Source organism: Odontesthes bonariensis, chromosome 21 (genome assembly GCF_027942865.1).
Source record: "Odontesthes bonariensis isolate fOdoBon6 chromosome 21, fOdoBon6.hap1, whole genome shotgun sequence".
Taxonomy (NCBI): Eukaryota; Metazoa; Chordata; class Actinopteri; order Atheriniformes; family Atherinopsidae; genus Odontesthes; species Odontesthes bonariensis.
In genome coordinates, this window is record NC_134526.1 from 18,620,418 (window position 1) to 18,638,098 (window position 17,681).

General features: G+C 40.1%; 1 protein-coding gene across 1 annotated transcript in view; it reads right to left on the minus strand.

Annotated features, from left to right (window-relative positions):
• elfn2b (extracellular leucine-rich repeat and fibronectin type III domain containing 2b) overlaps positions 1-17,681 on the minus strand; it is a 71,058-nt gene that overhangs the window by 27,919 nt on the left and 25,458 nt on the right. The window lies entirely within an intron of this gene.

The following is a 17,681-nucleotide window of genomic DNA, read 5'->3' on the forward strand; positions in this document are numbered from 1 at the left end:
ACAATTGCTGTCTGTTAATGTGTGCTCACAATCTGTATTTTTACATCCGCACACCCACACAGATGTGGCTAGCAGCCTTGCAGTTATTCAACTGTGAAAGACAATGAGGACGGTTTAAATCAGACCAGGGTTAGTGAAGCAGGGGCGTTCAGGTGCTGACGCTTGTACAGAAAGGAAGAGCTGGGTGGGTACATGAGGTTGATGCAAATACTGCAAAACAGAAATTGTCAATCAAATGAGAAACAAACAGCATATCTAATCATTTTCCATCCACCACAGATGTCACAGATGGCTTGAGCCTTTCAAAGCCCAGTCTCACAAAAAAAATGTATAATAGCTATGTATATCCACATGTCCAAAATGTAATAGCAGCACAACTAAGGCTCAGAAACTGAGAGCTGAAAACACTTTTTATTAGATGTTGATTTGCAAAAGCACTGACGTGAACCCGTAACCATTTATTCATTGATAATTAGGCCTAATCATTTATCTTTTTAACCTTGACCTAAACTATCAATTCATATCTAAACCTATCCATGTTTTTTTTAATGCCTAACCTTAAACAACCATCACTGAGAATGAAGCCAAAAAGTGAAAAGTTGTTGGACAATATTGGATCAGGCGAGTCTCGAACTTGGTTCTGCTGCATGTGTATTGCCAATATCAACCACCTCCTACTACCTCAACATGTAAAAGTTGTTCAATTCTACTGTTTCATCCATCTATCCATCAAACCATTTTCTGCACTTAATCCATTTCAGTGTCGCGGGGGGCTGGAGCCGAGCCCAGCTGCCACTGGGCGAGAGGAAGGGTACATCCAGTCCATCGCCATTATGCTAAATGTAAGTATGTTACAAGTTGCAAAGAAAAACCTAGGCATTGAATGTTCATGGGGCCTTGGAAATTAGGTAAATGTATACTTTTTGAGCAGGCTTAACAGTTTAACATACAGCACAATGTACAGATTGTCAAAACGCACACAGGTATTTAAAGATTTTGTAGGCCTTTATTGAGAAACTGCTACATTTTGCCCTGTGGTGCAACTGAATGTACAGATCCTGCCTTTCATCAACATGTAGTCACCAGTAACTCTAAACTGTCTTGAATAGGACTTAAAGCAGCAATAGAATGCTGACTTTTTAGACCACAGCTGTTGATTGTCACTTCAATATATGTAAATCATAGGTGATAAAAAGAGTAAGAAAGAAGAGGGGAAGCACAGGTGATTACAGTGCACTGCATCTGTTTTAACATGAGCTTGGTATACACAATACTGCAATGCACTTTTAAGGTTAAAACTCTCTTGAACTGCAGATGCCTTTTGCAAAGTTAACAGTGTCACATTTGTGTCCTCATCCCAGAAACTCTGCTTGCTCTTTTTCCTGCTGTCCTTCCCAATGTCCCCAAAGGACAACTCCCCGCAGCTAAGTGTATTATCTCGCACTGCTGGAGTTTTAACTAAGTGCCACTTCCTCCAATTAGCATTCTTAAAACGACAACATTTGTCAACTGCGATTGCAGAGTTTGGAAGATCGCAGGCATGGACTACACCGCAACCAAGATTACATGCATTTGAGAGTCAGAATGCATCAGTGCTCTTTCAGCACCTGTCTTCCCCCAAGGAGCAACAAGCACTGCTTCATTTTCTCTATCATGTCGAGAGCCAAGACCGCTCAACACTCTACACAGACAATCAAGTAGCACTCGTAGCTTTTCTTCAGGGTCAGTTTGTGAACACAAAGAGCCTAACACTGAAGCATTATGACATTTTCTGCATTCCTAAACACAGATATACCGTGCTGTCACAACAAACCCTCTTCCGCTTCCTGGGAACTATCACGAACATCTAGCTGAACATCAGCTCCCTCATCAAGAAAGCCCAGCAGAGGATGTACTTCCTGCGGCAGGACAATGGTGGCGCACTTCTACTCCTCCATCATTGAGTCCATCCTCACCTCTTCCATCACCATCTGGTACGCAGCTGCCACCGCCAAGGACAAGGGCAGACTGGAGCGTGTCAATCGGTCTGCAGAGAAGGTGATTGGCTGCAATCTTACATCTCTCCAGGACCTGAACGCCTCCAAGACTTTGAGGCGGACAGGGAAGATTGTGGCTGATCCCTCGCACCCCAGTCACAAACTCTTTCAGACACTCCCCTCTGGCAGGAGGCTGCGGTCAATCAGGACCAAAACCTCACGCCACAAGAACAGTTTCTTCCCATCCGCTACTAGCCTTGTCAACAAGGCCCGGAGCCCTCCTTGACACTGACTCTCTCCTTCTCCCCTTTCAGACCTACAAGCTACATTAACGTAGCATCTTAAGACTTTCTGCGTTACATTAACGCACAGTCTCTATTTGTATATATTTCTAGATTCTGTATATATATCTATATTGTCTGCACCAACTACAACGAGCCAAATTCCTTGTAAGTGCAAACCTACTTGGCAATAAACTCGATTCTGATTATATCCTCACTTCAGCTCAACAGACAGACCTTGAGCTTGGTGTCAGTTTCTGCTGTTAAGTATGTTAATTATGAAGCGTATTTTATAGATTGTTTATCAATAAGGTTAGTAGTTTTTTTTTATTTTAGTTATTTAGTTATTTTTTTTCCGATTTATTTGTGTTTGTGAACTATTTCAAACTGTGGTGGGCAGAAATGTGTAAAAATGTGCGACTCAAACCTGACTCTCCAAGGTAAGAGTCTTTAGAGGTTACATTAGTATCAGGAATGAATGAAATCTTTTGTCCGGAAACGAACCGTACTGTGAAAAAGAGCACTGTGTGAAAGCACTTGTTCTGCTATATCTGAGACTGAAAACTTGCAATCACTGTCAGTCTACTGTGAGGAGTGAAACACTACGGTAATCTGACACATCTGCGCTGATCAGTTCAGAGCACTGTGACAGTGATTGGAAGTTTTCAGCCCCGGATACAGCAGATACAGCCGAACAAATGCTATTTTTCTTATTTTTATTCCAGAACATGGCTTGTATCTGACGATTGAACAAGAATTTCACGTATCCAGATCCTGAGGTTTTCATGCAATGTTACTCCATTCACCAACTAAGTCTTCTTTTTATGACGGCTTGTTTGGTCTTGACCTGACCTCACTTGGTTTGGTCTGAGAAGATCTGTGAATGCGAATGAAAGATCTATACGCCTACATTTTCCAAAGTTTGATTAAAGAGTCTTGAGACGGTGCAAATAAATAGTTTTCTCTCAGTCTTTCTGAATTAAACTGTCCTGAAGGATTTAACCCCCCCGCTCCAATTAATCTATAAAAATCACTGTCTGCAGCAGCTTTAAATCTAAACAAGAGGGGGAAATTAAAGAATGTGGGTGGGATTATTGATTTATAGAAAATAAAAAAAATGTTGCACTTTATGTTCGTCAATGCATTTTATAATATTCTATGTAAATATTCCACAGATTATTTCAGAGATGTATGCAGACACAAAACATATACTGTATATATTTACTGTAAAAATCAGTAACAGACACATACACAGAGAGCTGAACTTTACCTTGTCCACAACACCTTTTGATAGGTTGTCAGACTGCGGGTGCACCACCTGTTGCTGGGTTGAAAGGTCAAGTTTCCCTGTTGTGAGATGGAAGAGATGCCGGCTGCGTGGAAGCAGCACACACCTGTGATTTAAGCCTTAGCTTTAGTGAAAACAATAGACTGGCATGTGAAGCACTGGGCATTGTCCCTGCCGCATGGCAACGCTTAGTCTTGTGCTGGAAATAAATTTTAATTGAATATTAATGAAAATATCTAATTTGATATTTATTTTCTATGTCTGTATTAAGATGTAATAGGCATGGTGTCTTTCATTAAGCACACTGTAAGGTTTCAGATACAAAATAGAAATTATTCAGGCTTCTTATCATAGAGCAGAATAAACATTTCTACATTATACATCTTAATTACAGCTATTGAATGACCAAAATTATAAAATAATCTTGCTGCAGAGTCCAAAGAGAAATCCTAACAGCTAGACAAAGTTCCAGAGAATGGACACCTCCCAGGTTTGTTGATCAATCTGCTTAATCAGGCGTAAGATTCACTGAACCGGCCTGTAATTTTTCACCTTATCATTTAGTGATGCATTTGTCTCAGAGGATTGAGTTCATTAGTTAATTAGAACCTCACTGCATGTGAAAATGAATTAACTATTGCTTTGACTGAAGTTGTGGGTCAGCTGACTTTCCAACAGCCGGGGTCTTGATCTACAAGCCAACAGAGGAGCAGCACTCATCTCATCACAGCTGCAGATGCTGCTCGTTTTTTAATTCATGAGTGTAGCATGTGAGGTCAAAGGCCAAAAAGTTACATTCTTAGCCGGTCACCCTGAATCTGCTTTGCACTACAGAGGAGGTACTGGCGTGCTAAAACCATTGCTGCAAAGGGTTGTTTTTGAAAGGTAATACAGATGACCAAAAACTTACATACTTAGTTGCATATTTTGCATTAAGACAATGCTGCTGATGTAATTGCAGCTGCACTACTCTCCGTTTAGATCTGGATTGTGCCCAAGTTTCAAAGTAATAGGAAAGTGGAGACTGTCAACCATCTAAAGCATGTTTCTTTTTGTTTGTTGTAATTATTGCAATGCCTTGAATTCATTGCTTATTTGCCGGCATTGATGCACCTAATTAAGTTCAATGGTAACCTATAATAACACTATAAACCTGTGCTAGTAGTGGAAAGCACTATATTGTTCAGATGATTATAAAATCTAAAACCCACATTGTTAAATTGCCTTACTATGTCATCACATTATTTACAAATTAAAGAGTGAAAGTTATGCAACAAAAGATATAGTGTCAGCACACTGCACGCACAAACACAAAACTAAACTGGAATTTATAGATAGTGAAATGCATTTTATAATATTGCTATAATGTATGCTTCTGGAAATAAACAGAATCTATAGATATGAGATGGTGTTTCAATAGCCTCATTGTTCCTCAGCGGGCTGGAGATATTCAGAGCGCAAGATCTGCTGAAGACAAAAACATATGGCTAAACATACTCAAACAAAGACACAGTTCTCCTGAGTGCCAAGAATTTCCTTTCCCTTGCATGTTCCATTATTATCTTTGCATGATTTACTGCGCTGTAAAAAAAAAAGTTCTGTACACATCTTACAGCTCTGCCACAGTGTGCGTATTTCAACTGCTCAGCTGGTCATCTGATCTATTTCAGACTCGCCAAAAGCTGCCGACCAAAGTAAGTCAAGTTTCAAATCTGTGTCCCAATAGGGGGGGGTGGTCTCATTTTGGGAGTCTCCTTTTTTTCTGTGGATTAGAGACAGGGCAGAGTGTGTTGTCTTTGATGTCGGGCATAATCATCTATGATCGGGCAGATGATGTGATATTCTCCTTTATCTCCCCAACTCTTTCCATTCCATGGCTGAAGCTCCCTTGCATACATCCTGCATGCACCCTGAGTGTCTGATCAATGCTTTTGTTAATGTTGTTGGTTTGATGTAGCTCTGAGGTGAAAATGCTCAGAAATGGTCCTAAAAGCTTGATAAGTTAGCCTGCTTTACCTGCTTTAGAAGTTCTCAGTAATTTACAGAGATTTATCTGTATAATGGAAAATCCGGCTATGACTGAGAACAAAGTTTATACAAGAGACCCCACCCCCAATAAGGGTGTTGTATCACTGCAATGTCATTTCTGAAACACGGTGTGTGATTTCTTACACATATGTTTACTAAAACAGGACATTGTTGACAGTCAGAAAGCAGGAGCATGAAATAAACACTAAAGAGAGACTGAAACTGTAGTGTATACAGGTGTGCAAACCCAAACAATTGGTGTTATGATGTATTATAGATTGTAGTGAATAGGAAGTAGTTGAACTCCCAGATCTACCTTGCATCAGAAAGGTGATGGGGTGAAAACTAGGCTATGGGAAAGAAAACAGAAGCTTTGAAAGGATAAAAAGAAAGTGGAAACCAGAGCAAACGAGCAGAATATAGAAAAAGCCTGTGATTAAAAGAAAAAAAAAGTGCCATGAGGGAAGAGGGACAGAGAGATGTGGTTCATAAAGAAAGAGAGAAAAAGGAGGAAGGAGAGGCGAGAAGAGTCAGGCGACAAAGGAGGGATGTTGTGGAAAGCAAATAGCTGTTTTCAAGATGACACTGGAGGACAGATGACAAAAACAAGCCTCATTATAGCTTGCGTTATCCCCTATGCTGCGTTGGAAGTTTTAGAGGCTGTCATCATCACTTTACCTGCCTTCCTGTCAGCGTGGTGAGGGTAAACTATACTCCAGTAATTAGGTCTGTTTTTATCCTGTCTTTCTCTTTTCTCCTCGACATCCTCTGGCGACCTATTGCAGGGGAACCAACTGACTATCTATCCCTATCTATCTATCTATCTATCTATCTATCTATCTATCTATCTATCTGTCTCACTATTTCTCTACCTCTATCAGTGGGCGCCAGTATTTTTTTGTTATGTGCATGTAGGCATATCATCAGCATATGGTCTGTGATCAGGCCGACTCAGAAGACGGCTGAAAGAACAATGCCTTTGGAGTGGAGAACAATGGTTTCATACATTGCTGGCTGCAACAGTAATGATCACTGCCACATTCCCGCTGTTCTGTAAGCCAAGTGTGCCTCACACACATAAATAGAAGTGAAATTCACAGCTTTTACCAGAAGTGCGCTGTAACGAAAGAAACACATTTGGTCTAATGGAGGTGGCTGCATTTCACAGATTTAATATGAAAGAAAAATGTAAGTGTCCCCCGAAGTTCCTCAGTATTCTCCCCTAAAATCAAATCAAGAATTGACAATTTCTCAACCTGTGCTCATCTAATTCAGAAAAAAACCTCCGTATTTTGCATGAATGTATTACTTATGAACCACTTTATTTACCTCTTAAGGATCCAAATAGATCAAACCTTTGAGAAGTATTCTATGGGCCTCGGTCTACCAGAAATGATAGAATAATAACCTTTTTCCACATGTCCAAAATGACATAGTTTGACAATCCAAAATTGTGAGATGACGTTTTTTTGGGGGGCGTTTCTTTTGCACTTTGCTACAGCTTCTTTTTCAGTGTCATTGCTTCGGAGGCAACCATTACTGTAGCAAGCAGCAACTATTTACTAACTATGTACTATGCTAGGTGGAAAGGCTGCTCTCATTCCAGGCTACCTACATAGTATAACCCTGACATGGTTCCCAAGTTTAAAATAACACAAGGCTAAGTCTCAGACGACACACCATTCCTCATTTAGTGCTCCAGTTTCATCTTCTTGGCAATGTGTGTGTGTGTGTGTGTGTGTGTGTGTGTGTGTGTGCGTGTGTGCGCGCGTGTGTGTGTGTGTGTGTGTGTGTGTGTGTGTGTGTGTGTGTGTGTGTGTGTGTGTGTGTGTGCTGATAGGTGGTGTGCATCTTAATTGAGACCCCGCCACAGAATTTATGACCCAGTAAAAACTTATCCCACTGTACTAAAAATAATGTTTATCCAAACTTTTTTTAAAGGCACATTTGCTTACTTGAGTGGAAGGCTGCAGCAGTGAGTGACATGAAAAACAGCCCAGAGAAAAAGCATCACTCAGAAGCAGAACTCAATAAGCGGTGCCTCAGTTTAGTTCTTCACAGAGCTCGACATTTTCTCGTCAGCACATTCGAGGCTGGCACTTGTACCCTGAGCTGAAATGCTTGTTTGTTTACTGAGCACAGCAAACCTGCTTCTTGTATTATTTAAGATTTTGCAAGTAACAAGCTTACAAGTAACAAGCCTCCCTAAATGAAACGGACATCAGTATGGAGGAGTTTTTGCAGCTTGAATCGGAAACTGTTTTCTAAACTCATCTAATTGTAAGTTTTAGATTAAGCTGCTTTTTGTTTATTAAAAATGGGTCAGATAAACCAGCAGTGCATCAAATATCTGAATCCCAGCATGAACACCCTTTCATTGCAGTTTCACATGCATATGGATACATCATAGTGCAGACACTATAGTGCAAAAGAGGCTGAACACTGGCTTGGCATTTTTGGGATGCAGAGGTTTGAAAAAGGAGAAATTATGTAAAAGTTGCTCAATTACTGGTGGAATGAGTGACAATAGGTATCCATGCAACACAATTTCATCATTCATCTCACATAAATTTGGGTTAAATTTGTCCAATGAATAAAATTTGAAGACATCTAGGCTTAGCCAAAGCATTCACATTTAGCCAATATATTTCACTGTGACTAGCATATTATCTCTTTAACTTTAATTCAAATTGATATTTCACGAAATGAGACCTTATTAACACTTATTAGAGAATGTAATTACAAAAATAGAAAATGAATACATCTTATTATATCATAAATCAATGGTTTCAAATGTACGATGTGATCGGCAATCGACTGATCCTCCAACAATCTGTGTTCGGCCTTCTTTGGGTCTGACTTGACTGATATGATGAAAACCAACAGTAATTATAGCAGAGAAGCCCAGAGGTGCAGTCTGTTTTGTCAAGCCCTTCTGATTCCTATAGAGGATTTAAATGTCATGAAAGCAGATCAGAACAGTCTTGCTACTGTTCTGCAAAATCCCTCTATGTGGGCCGTTCATTTTCTGAGTGCGCAAGAAGTCAGTGGGCCTTTATGGTCGTGCTCACCGAGATCTCCAAGCGCACACCCACATCTCCCACCTACCTTCCTTCTTTTTTTCCTGACAGGAGTGTATATTAAAGTTTACATGGACCAAGAAATATCATAGCACTCATAAAATATACATGGGAGACTCAAAGTAAAAACACAAACGTACACGCATGTGTAATTCCCTGCTGCCACGTACCGTATCTGCCCGAGATACAAAATGAATTCCGAAGAAAACCCAAGCTGAGTGTGGAAGCACCAACTCTCCATGGCATAGTTGTCTGACTGGTACTTTATGTTGTCTTTGATCATGTTTCTTTTTCTTCCTTTGCTTCAAACTGTTATTTACTGCACTTTTTTGCTGAACTGTTTTTTGTTTAGTAGTTGCCTCTGGATTAAGTTTTCACAATCTGTTTATATAGTACTATATAAATTGTCTTACGCAACATACATGGCTCACTGCAAGGGGGAATGTCTCACCCTCTCTAATACACTCCTACGATTTCTTCTCATATGTTCTCCCACTCTCTTTGTTCCGCGGTCATTTTACTGGCTCTGTGAAACATGAATAACGCAGGCAGTTGTTTAATACAAATTTAAAAAAAAAAAAAGATTTTCTTTGTTTGAAATTTGTGAATGTTACGGATGGTCTGACCTGAGTGAATGAATGCTTGCCACACTGAGATAAACACAAAATGGATCAGGCAATGCCTTCCTCGGAGCTCTCAGAAAAAGCATGAAAAATACAAAAACACAATCATCTTTCTCTTACCCTCGAAAATGTTCTCTACATCTGGAGTGCGGTGTCCTAATGGGAATGTCAGCATAAATCAGCATGGATGAAAAAGGGCAAGTGCAAACTCCTTCTCTCAGACAAATACACAGTCTTGCCCTTCCTTTCTTGAACTGAAATGTTTTGCACAAGAATACCACAGACAAAAGCAGTTATGTCTCTTCATGTCTTGTCTTCTCCCTTATTCTGTATTTCTCCTATCAGATCATGTCTTTTCCCATTTTTTCCAACCCCAGCATGTCTATTCTCTTCGCTTCTCTTTTCTAATTGAAGCTACAGGGCACATGTGTGAATGTGTGTGTGCAGTATGATAAGGTCCACTGCTGCAGCAGCAGCCGCTGCTGGGCAAAGGAGGCTTACCTCATGGAATTTCAGTGTGCTAAAAACACAGTGTGACTTTAAAACCATATTGAACCGTCTCACACACATATGTAAACGATATCTATAATTACGGTTGCAATTACAGCGATAAATGGAGTTCTTTTCCTGTGACTGGTACCTTTGCATGCAAGGTACTGATAGTTACTTCAAGGCTGCAGCTTCATTAGCCAGCAGGCCTGGCAAACACATTGCCACTTCAAAGACCAAGAGAGAACGGATAAGGATGTTGGTACCCATGAAATATGAGGTAGATTTAAAAAGTTGAGCAGATGCGGCAGCGAGGATTGGACTGAGACAAACCACAACATAACTGTGACTTTTTTAATGCGTGTAGGGCTGTGCGCTAGTCTGTCACAATGTGAATGAATGCGTGTGCGTGAACTGTCTGTTCTGTGTTTCCAAATGAACTGACGCAAATATTAATGAGTTGCAGGAGGGGATGAAATCACAGTACTATCGAGAAACTAATAGAGACTAGGCAGAACTAAGAGAAACTGGGAAAAAATATATATATATTAACAATGCAGATACTTTTTTCATGCTTTCTCTCCTTTTGTTCTCTATTTCTTTCTGTCTCGTTTTTGGGCAGTGAGCAGAAGCCGGAGTACTCGCAGAGAACCGCGCATACATGGGGAGAACATGTAGCCTGATTAACATCGACTTTCAAATCTCTTCGAGATTCTAGTCCGACCAAGACAATAACGAATACGATTCGAAATGGCCTGGTCAACCCGCCTCCCTCGGGTTGCTACTGGTTGAGGCCAGAAAAGGCTGTGCCTAAGCTTAAGCCAATCACACCACTCTTTCCTCTGACGTATGATTTAGCTACCAGCGGGGCTAACTGGTAGATTAAACTCTTACCAAAGCCAGTAGGGAGCAAGGCGAAAACGTCTTTCCTGTCAAGAAATGATTCAAGGGCTGTTCTTTGCTCGATTTTTAACGAGAATCTCCCGTCGAACACTTTCATTACAGCATCTACAGCAGTGTCAAAAGCTTGACGCTGCTCCATGTTGATATTGAATGAAGCGCTTCCGTGTACAATCCATGGGTTGAGTGGCAGTTCAACCACGTCACTACCTTGAACACGCCTCTACCCTGGACCGTTGCCGCTGCTCAAAGTTGATTGCTTCCCGACAAAGTGGGTGGAGTTCCCACTTTGTCGGGAACTCGAATCAACCTGAACGAGCAGTTTGCCTGAGGTAGTGCAGCAGAGCCGAAGGTGTTGCGTCACTGCGAGGGCGGAGCCTGGGTAGAGAACATGCAGAGTCCACAGAGAAAGAACCCAGCCAGGATTCAAACCTGGAACCCTCTTGCTGTGAGGCGACAACCTAACTAAAGCAGGATTATTACACGATAGATACAGTGTAGTGGTGAGGTGAGGTGAGAGAAATTGAAAGAATCTGTAGAAAACTACACTTTTTTCTCCACTCTTATTGTGAGTGTCACTAACACATGTAAGGGAGGGATTGCAGCCTAATAACAAGTAAGCACAAAAGAGGTAATAGAACCCGAGGAAGCAGTACAGGTGACAAAAGAATACAGAAGTGTGAGAACAGAAAGGTGTTTAAATGCTTATAAATAGCATCTCTATGCAGTGCTACCTGTGTTGTTCTCCTCCCTGTTCACCGGTAATCTTTCAATGCATAGATCTTAGAATGTATACAGTACCTGTTGATCAGTTGACCTAACATTTCTAAAATACTGATAAAGCAATATGTCAAAATAACACAATATGTTATTGCTTTTTAGAGCACAGTATTTGAAACAGAAAAATAAAAAATAAATGCACATTTATCCGTTAATGTTGTAGAATGTGTTTTAATATAAATTCATTCATTTTTCACAATCTCAATCTATATATTTTAGGTCAGTGCTTTTATTTTGCACATTCGGAAATAAAACAACCTTAATCTGCCTAGCTATCAGTATTCACAGTCACATGCTTGTGGTTAATGTTTTGCTTTGAGAATTGTGTAACATTTTACTGTTCTGAGGTGGACAGCATATAAAAGATGTGAAACCACTTTGCATTTCCCCAATGGTGCCGAAAGCATCTGAATGTCACCTTCCAGTGGATTACTAAGCTTGGAATATGTTTTGAAGTTGGAAATTTAGCCAGGAGATCTTCCTGAGCAGTCCAGTTTCACCAGAACATATGAAACAGGATTGTGTGTCCACACATTTAGTTCCTTGTGGTTTTAAAATCCAAGATCGTGAGATGACGATGCTTTCCGTCTTTCCTTTGAACAGCTACAGTCACCAAAACAGAAAATGCTGTCATAAATTTAACCTGTGACGAAGATGCAGCTCATTACTGTGTTAAAAGCCAAATATTGTCTCTGTGTTAATCCTGTGTAATGGGAAGATGAATATTACTCAACTTGTGAGATCATTTTATGCTTCCTTCATTCCTTCACTGGCAGTAGCACCCACATTCGTAGAAAAGACTCAGAACATTTCTAACACACGATCACACACACCAAGCATCTTTCCATTTTTCAGTTTGACACGGCTCAGTGATCACTCACACACAGAAATACATGCATGCAAGAAAAAGGTGGCACACACACACACACACATAGCCTGACAAAAACGTGGCCCACACATAGTCTCAGTTCTAGACTGCCACCCAATCGATAATCCCATTACAGCTGGAAAGGCTCTTTTATTTGTTCTTATTGAGTTTTGGGGAGGAAGAGGCATGGCTCATAATTAAACCAGGATTTGCTAGATTGATGGTTAAATGGGGTGGATCGGAATTTAAGGAGACACTGGGACTGCGGCACCTGTTAAAAAAACAGGATGATAAAGTATCCATTTCCCAAAGTCCTAGGCTTAACTTTTGCCTCTTATTTTCTCTTTGTCTCTGCCACCCAACACTCAGTCCATCCCACTTTACATTGACAGTATAAGATATCTTTCAGCCCAGATGGCTGCGTTGAAGGTGTTGGTGTGTGAGCAACGCTATGGGTGAATGCAACGCCAGCAGAATCCACTAAAGAGTCCACTGTAAATCTTTAGAGGTGTGAAAGAGACACTGAGCTTATGTCTTTGTTCACGGATATGCAAATTAATGCGGGTGTGAACAGGCCAAACACACAAGGATGTACTTTATAGCACTATGAATACCCCTCAAACTCACATTAGGCTATATCAAATATAGACCTCCACTGGACTAAGCTTATAAGTGTGTGGTAAGCATTTATGCAACACTGTATCCCTGCGCAAAAGCTTCCTCGGGGTGTTGCTGTTACAATCTCGTCATCATTGGCATTCACATCACTGGCAACCACAGTATGGTATGGCTGCACATGGAGTATACGACAGCACTGAAAGAAAACCATCAGCTAAGGTTCAAACGTTTCAGAGGAGTTCAATCACTTTCAGCCTCTAAACATTCTCTATGTCGATGCATGATTTTTAGCCAGCTGGAAAAAGGTTTACAGCACAGAGTTTTAAGAATTGCTTTCATGTCTAATTAAGTGTAGGAAAAGTTGTAGGAGAAAACAGGAGTGGCCACAGATGACAAACATGTTCACACAGCTTAAATGACCCCATTACTGCATCCCATTTTGTAGACACAGCACTGTCTTAACCCACTTTGACAGTAATGGGGAAACAAGAACACTGGCATTTTGAATAAAAATGGATAAGATCCTAAAAAAAAAAAAAAAAAAACACAATAAGAGTGCAATGGAAAAGATTGTATAAAAGACATGGGTTAAATATTATAAAAAAAATACATTAATAGTACAAAAATATAGATGTGTTCAATAAGTAATTCATGAATAAATTGGTAAAACACAAACAGAAAATGATAAAACTAGTTTTTATATAAGAGACTGAGAAGGAAATAAATTAAAGTAAAATATCGACGATGAATACTAATAAAATATATTCAATTAAAAGCTTTACAAGTCTGTATCCATCATTAAAGCTGCAGTCGGCAGGTTTTCAAAAAACAGTCTAAAGTCGGAAAATTCGAATTGATACAACTTTCAGGTCCCTCCCCCAACCTCTAACAAGCTCCGAATCGCCCCCCCAAACCCCTCCCCCTCTGTGGACGAGGTTGTGCACGTGAGTTCACACCAGTGTGAGCGCACACAAGCTGGGGCAGACTCACGCTCAGCAGCGTGTGCACAAGCTGTGATTGACAGGTAGGATTCCTCCACCCTAACTTGATTGGTTAAAAACAGCCGGGAGCGCTCGGTTTTTGCAAGCATGATTACAGGCTTCAGAGGGAGCTACAGATTTCGTTATTTTTCCTAAACAGCCTATTTAATATTCTACTTCCAGAATCCCATGACAGTTCAACCTAATATGACTAAAAAAAAGTTGCCGACCGAAGCTTTAATTGGATTTCAAGCTGAACTTATTTTTGCACTTAATACATGACTGACACTGGAACGCATCATCAACAGACATGATGTTAATCCATTCTGCAAGAGGCTATACCTTATCCATCTGCCATGGACATTACTGATTCTGAAAATGCCAGAAAAAGCCCCTTTGATAGCCATGAAGCCTGCATCATTCAAAATGCTTTGTGCTTTCTATGGATTTTTCCAATTCCTCAGCAATATTTGGGCTTTAATTTGGCACATGCATAATTCTAACCAATCCATCTGAAAAGAAAAAAGAAAACAGACTACCTATAGACGTTTTTCTCGAAAAAATGTTCAGTTCTAATGGTTTTTAAGTCCTCTTCAGGGCTTTTGTTTTCATGTAGAAACTCTTTGTTTCTAAGAGTCAAGCGTTACAGCCCTATAGCCTACTACAGCCTCTGTCTACACTATGCTGAACGCATCCTAGATCACCTACTTCAAAGAGTTTAGCTGAAACCAGCATAATTTGCATTCTTTGTTCCCAGTTTCCATGGGATGTATCTTTTTTTTTGTTCATGTGAAAGTTTATACAAAGTCCTCACACTGGAAAGAATGCTCTCTGGAATACAGAACGTGTAATATCTGCAAATGCTCCTCATCAGATGAAGGAACACCTGGAGGTGTCCCTTACAAGTACATGCAGCTCACCTGACAAGACGGATATATTTCACAAATAATACAATCTATTCAAATATCAACATTTGACCACAGTATATACATCAAGCCAATGATATCTGGCAATTTACAGAGCTCAAAATAAATACAACAAGCACAAAACATGTGCAAACAAAAATTCTATAAACATTTCAAAAAAAGTTTTCAGGCTAGATTTCTTATTTTGAATAATGCATTCTCCTTTCCAAATTTCTATGGATTGTTACTTTTTTCTTTTTTTTCTCCTCTGACTGTACATACAAACTCTGAAATGTTAACATTTTCGTAATGCAGATAATAACGCAAATCTTCAACTGTCAGACTTAATGTCATTAGGAGTCTCATCACGTAACAGACTAACTGATTCCCTTAATAGCCTATAATGTAAGATGAATTATTTATCTGCTGGTTAACTGAGACAATTTAATATCTAAATGTCTCTTTACAAAGACTGATGTTCGTGCCATTCACTCACTACCATCATCCCTACTGCAGTACGCTTACAATAAATGCACCCTGTTTCTGAGACACTGCAGTAAGACAAGATTCCTTGAATGTTCTGAGTACCTCTCTCCCTCTTAAGGAATGATTGGTATGCAAAAGGAGGTCAGTTTCATCCTCTGAGCTAATCAGCCAATTAAATAAACAAGAAAGATGGTGATGTTTGTTGCTGTGCGCGGGGCATAAAGTGCGTCTCCAGTCACTGTTGTTGGTTTATGAACCAGGAATGACTTTATGTTGCTGCTCTGCTTTGTCCCCCAGCGTATCAGAAATTTCTATTGGTTATGTCAAACTCAAAAGCCCCTATTAGGGTCCCCAGGAGGCTATTCTGCTGCCGTACTCATCTGGACCTATTGTGATTTGAAAAGACTGACCAAATGGGAGTGTCATCCTTCGGGCCCAACACTTGATTGATGGGGATTTACTCATATTGGCAATTATTTTACCTGCGGGTGTAGCTCACAACTCAAGCTGTAGACATTTTCTGACTGAAATTTTTCACAGGGTCACAGTCACAGATTAAGTAAGTCACTGCTGATTATACAGAAAATGTGTCATAAGAAATCAGACACTTACTTCTGATTTTTCACATTCAAGCATAAATTTGTTACTCTACATTCACAAACATTTATGTTTCAATAAAAGAGGTGCTATTAAATCATAGCTGATCTAAATGCTTTTCTTACTTAATTTTGGATGTGGTTTTCAGTACATCACTTAATTACATCAAATGCTAGGCATTTGTTTTTCAGCTAACACGTTTTAATACCTTGTTTTGTACCGCACTTTCAGCTTTATTCTATTGTTGCCCACGTTCCAGTGGCTCAAGCCTCCATGCTGTGGATTTTTTCCATTACAAGACGACAACGAAACACGAGCTGCTTCCGTGTTTCAGGGGATTCCCTGGGATGAGTCGGCAATACTGGCTCCCACAGAGAAAGCTACAACTCACACCGACTGGTGGTGTATGTAACGGCACTAGTCATGCCAAGTGAGTTTATTCTGAAATGAATGCACACCACATGCAGTCTTTGCTTGAAACAGTTTCTGACACTGTGGAACGAGGGGTCCATGTGTGCACACGTTAATGGACTGTTTGTGTTCAAAATCAATGCTCACCGTCCCAGTGCACCTGAGCCAGAAAAAAGGGAGACTTCCTTAAACTGCTAAAAGCACTTCAGCTGACCTCACAGTGCCGACCCAAAGGCCCTGTTTACAGTAATTTGAATCAAGATTATGCTAAACCAGCACCCAGTGGGGGTGCTCGAGGTTTTTTAGTTGCCCACAATAACTTCTATCAAAGCTGAGACCAAACCCGAAGCCACTAGAATAACTAGAAAAAGCAATGGTAAACCACAGAATACATATGTGGCATTAAAGTCTTGCCCATGTCCCACGATGCCTCTTTTGCAGCCTCGGCCGCTTCACAAGAAAACCTCGTATCTCTCAAGGAGGAGGCATCTCACACAAATGAACTTAATAATACAAAATCGCTCCCCCAGAACAGTATCATCTCACCAGAATATTTGCAGACACCAACACGCAAAAGAAAATAATTGATCAGTTCCAATGCAAAATCCTCAAAAATCAGACAACAGGAGCTGTCCGTGTACAAACCAATCAGCTTTTATTTCACAGCAGATGCATCTGCGGTGTACCCTGCCCAGAGCTGCGTCAGACAGTCATCAGAGAAACAGTCCTGGTGTGAAGGAGACACATCTCCTCTCTCATTTGTCATTGTTCAAGAGACATGACGTTTTTGCAAAAAACACAACCCAAAAGTGTGACTATATAAAACTGTTCCAGGTCGATTTGAAAATCAAACATTCCAGAAAGTTTTGGTTGATCACTAAGAATATACACCCTTTCCAATCTTAATTGAACTTCCCTAAAGTTTTAAATAAAATATTTTTGCTGGCTTTTGCTTGTTTATTTATATGTTTATCTATTATTTGTTTTTCTTTACATTTAAAATTAATCAGCTATTACATGACAAGACAGGTTTCCCAAACCGTGTGAATGCTTCAAACATTAATGTCACCCCTTCATACCCAAATGTGTGTGACTATTTTTTTAGAATTATATTTTTTCTTGTGTCATGAACGCAAAAGTGATTCGAATGCGCAGAGTTACTCTGGATTAGATTCCTCTTGGAATAGTGAGAATCTGTCCAATTCCTAGCACAGCCGGCAGGAAAAGATCGGAGAAGAAATAATTACAACAATTACTTTTTTAACTTTATGTCTGCCTGACACACATGGCACACTCGCACATGCACACAAAGAATATAATAGCTGTGGTTAGTGAAGTACTGTCGGCACTAATGACAGTGTTGCCAGTAAA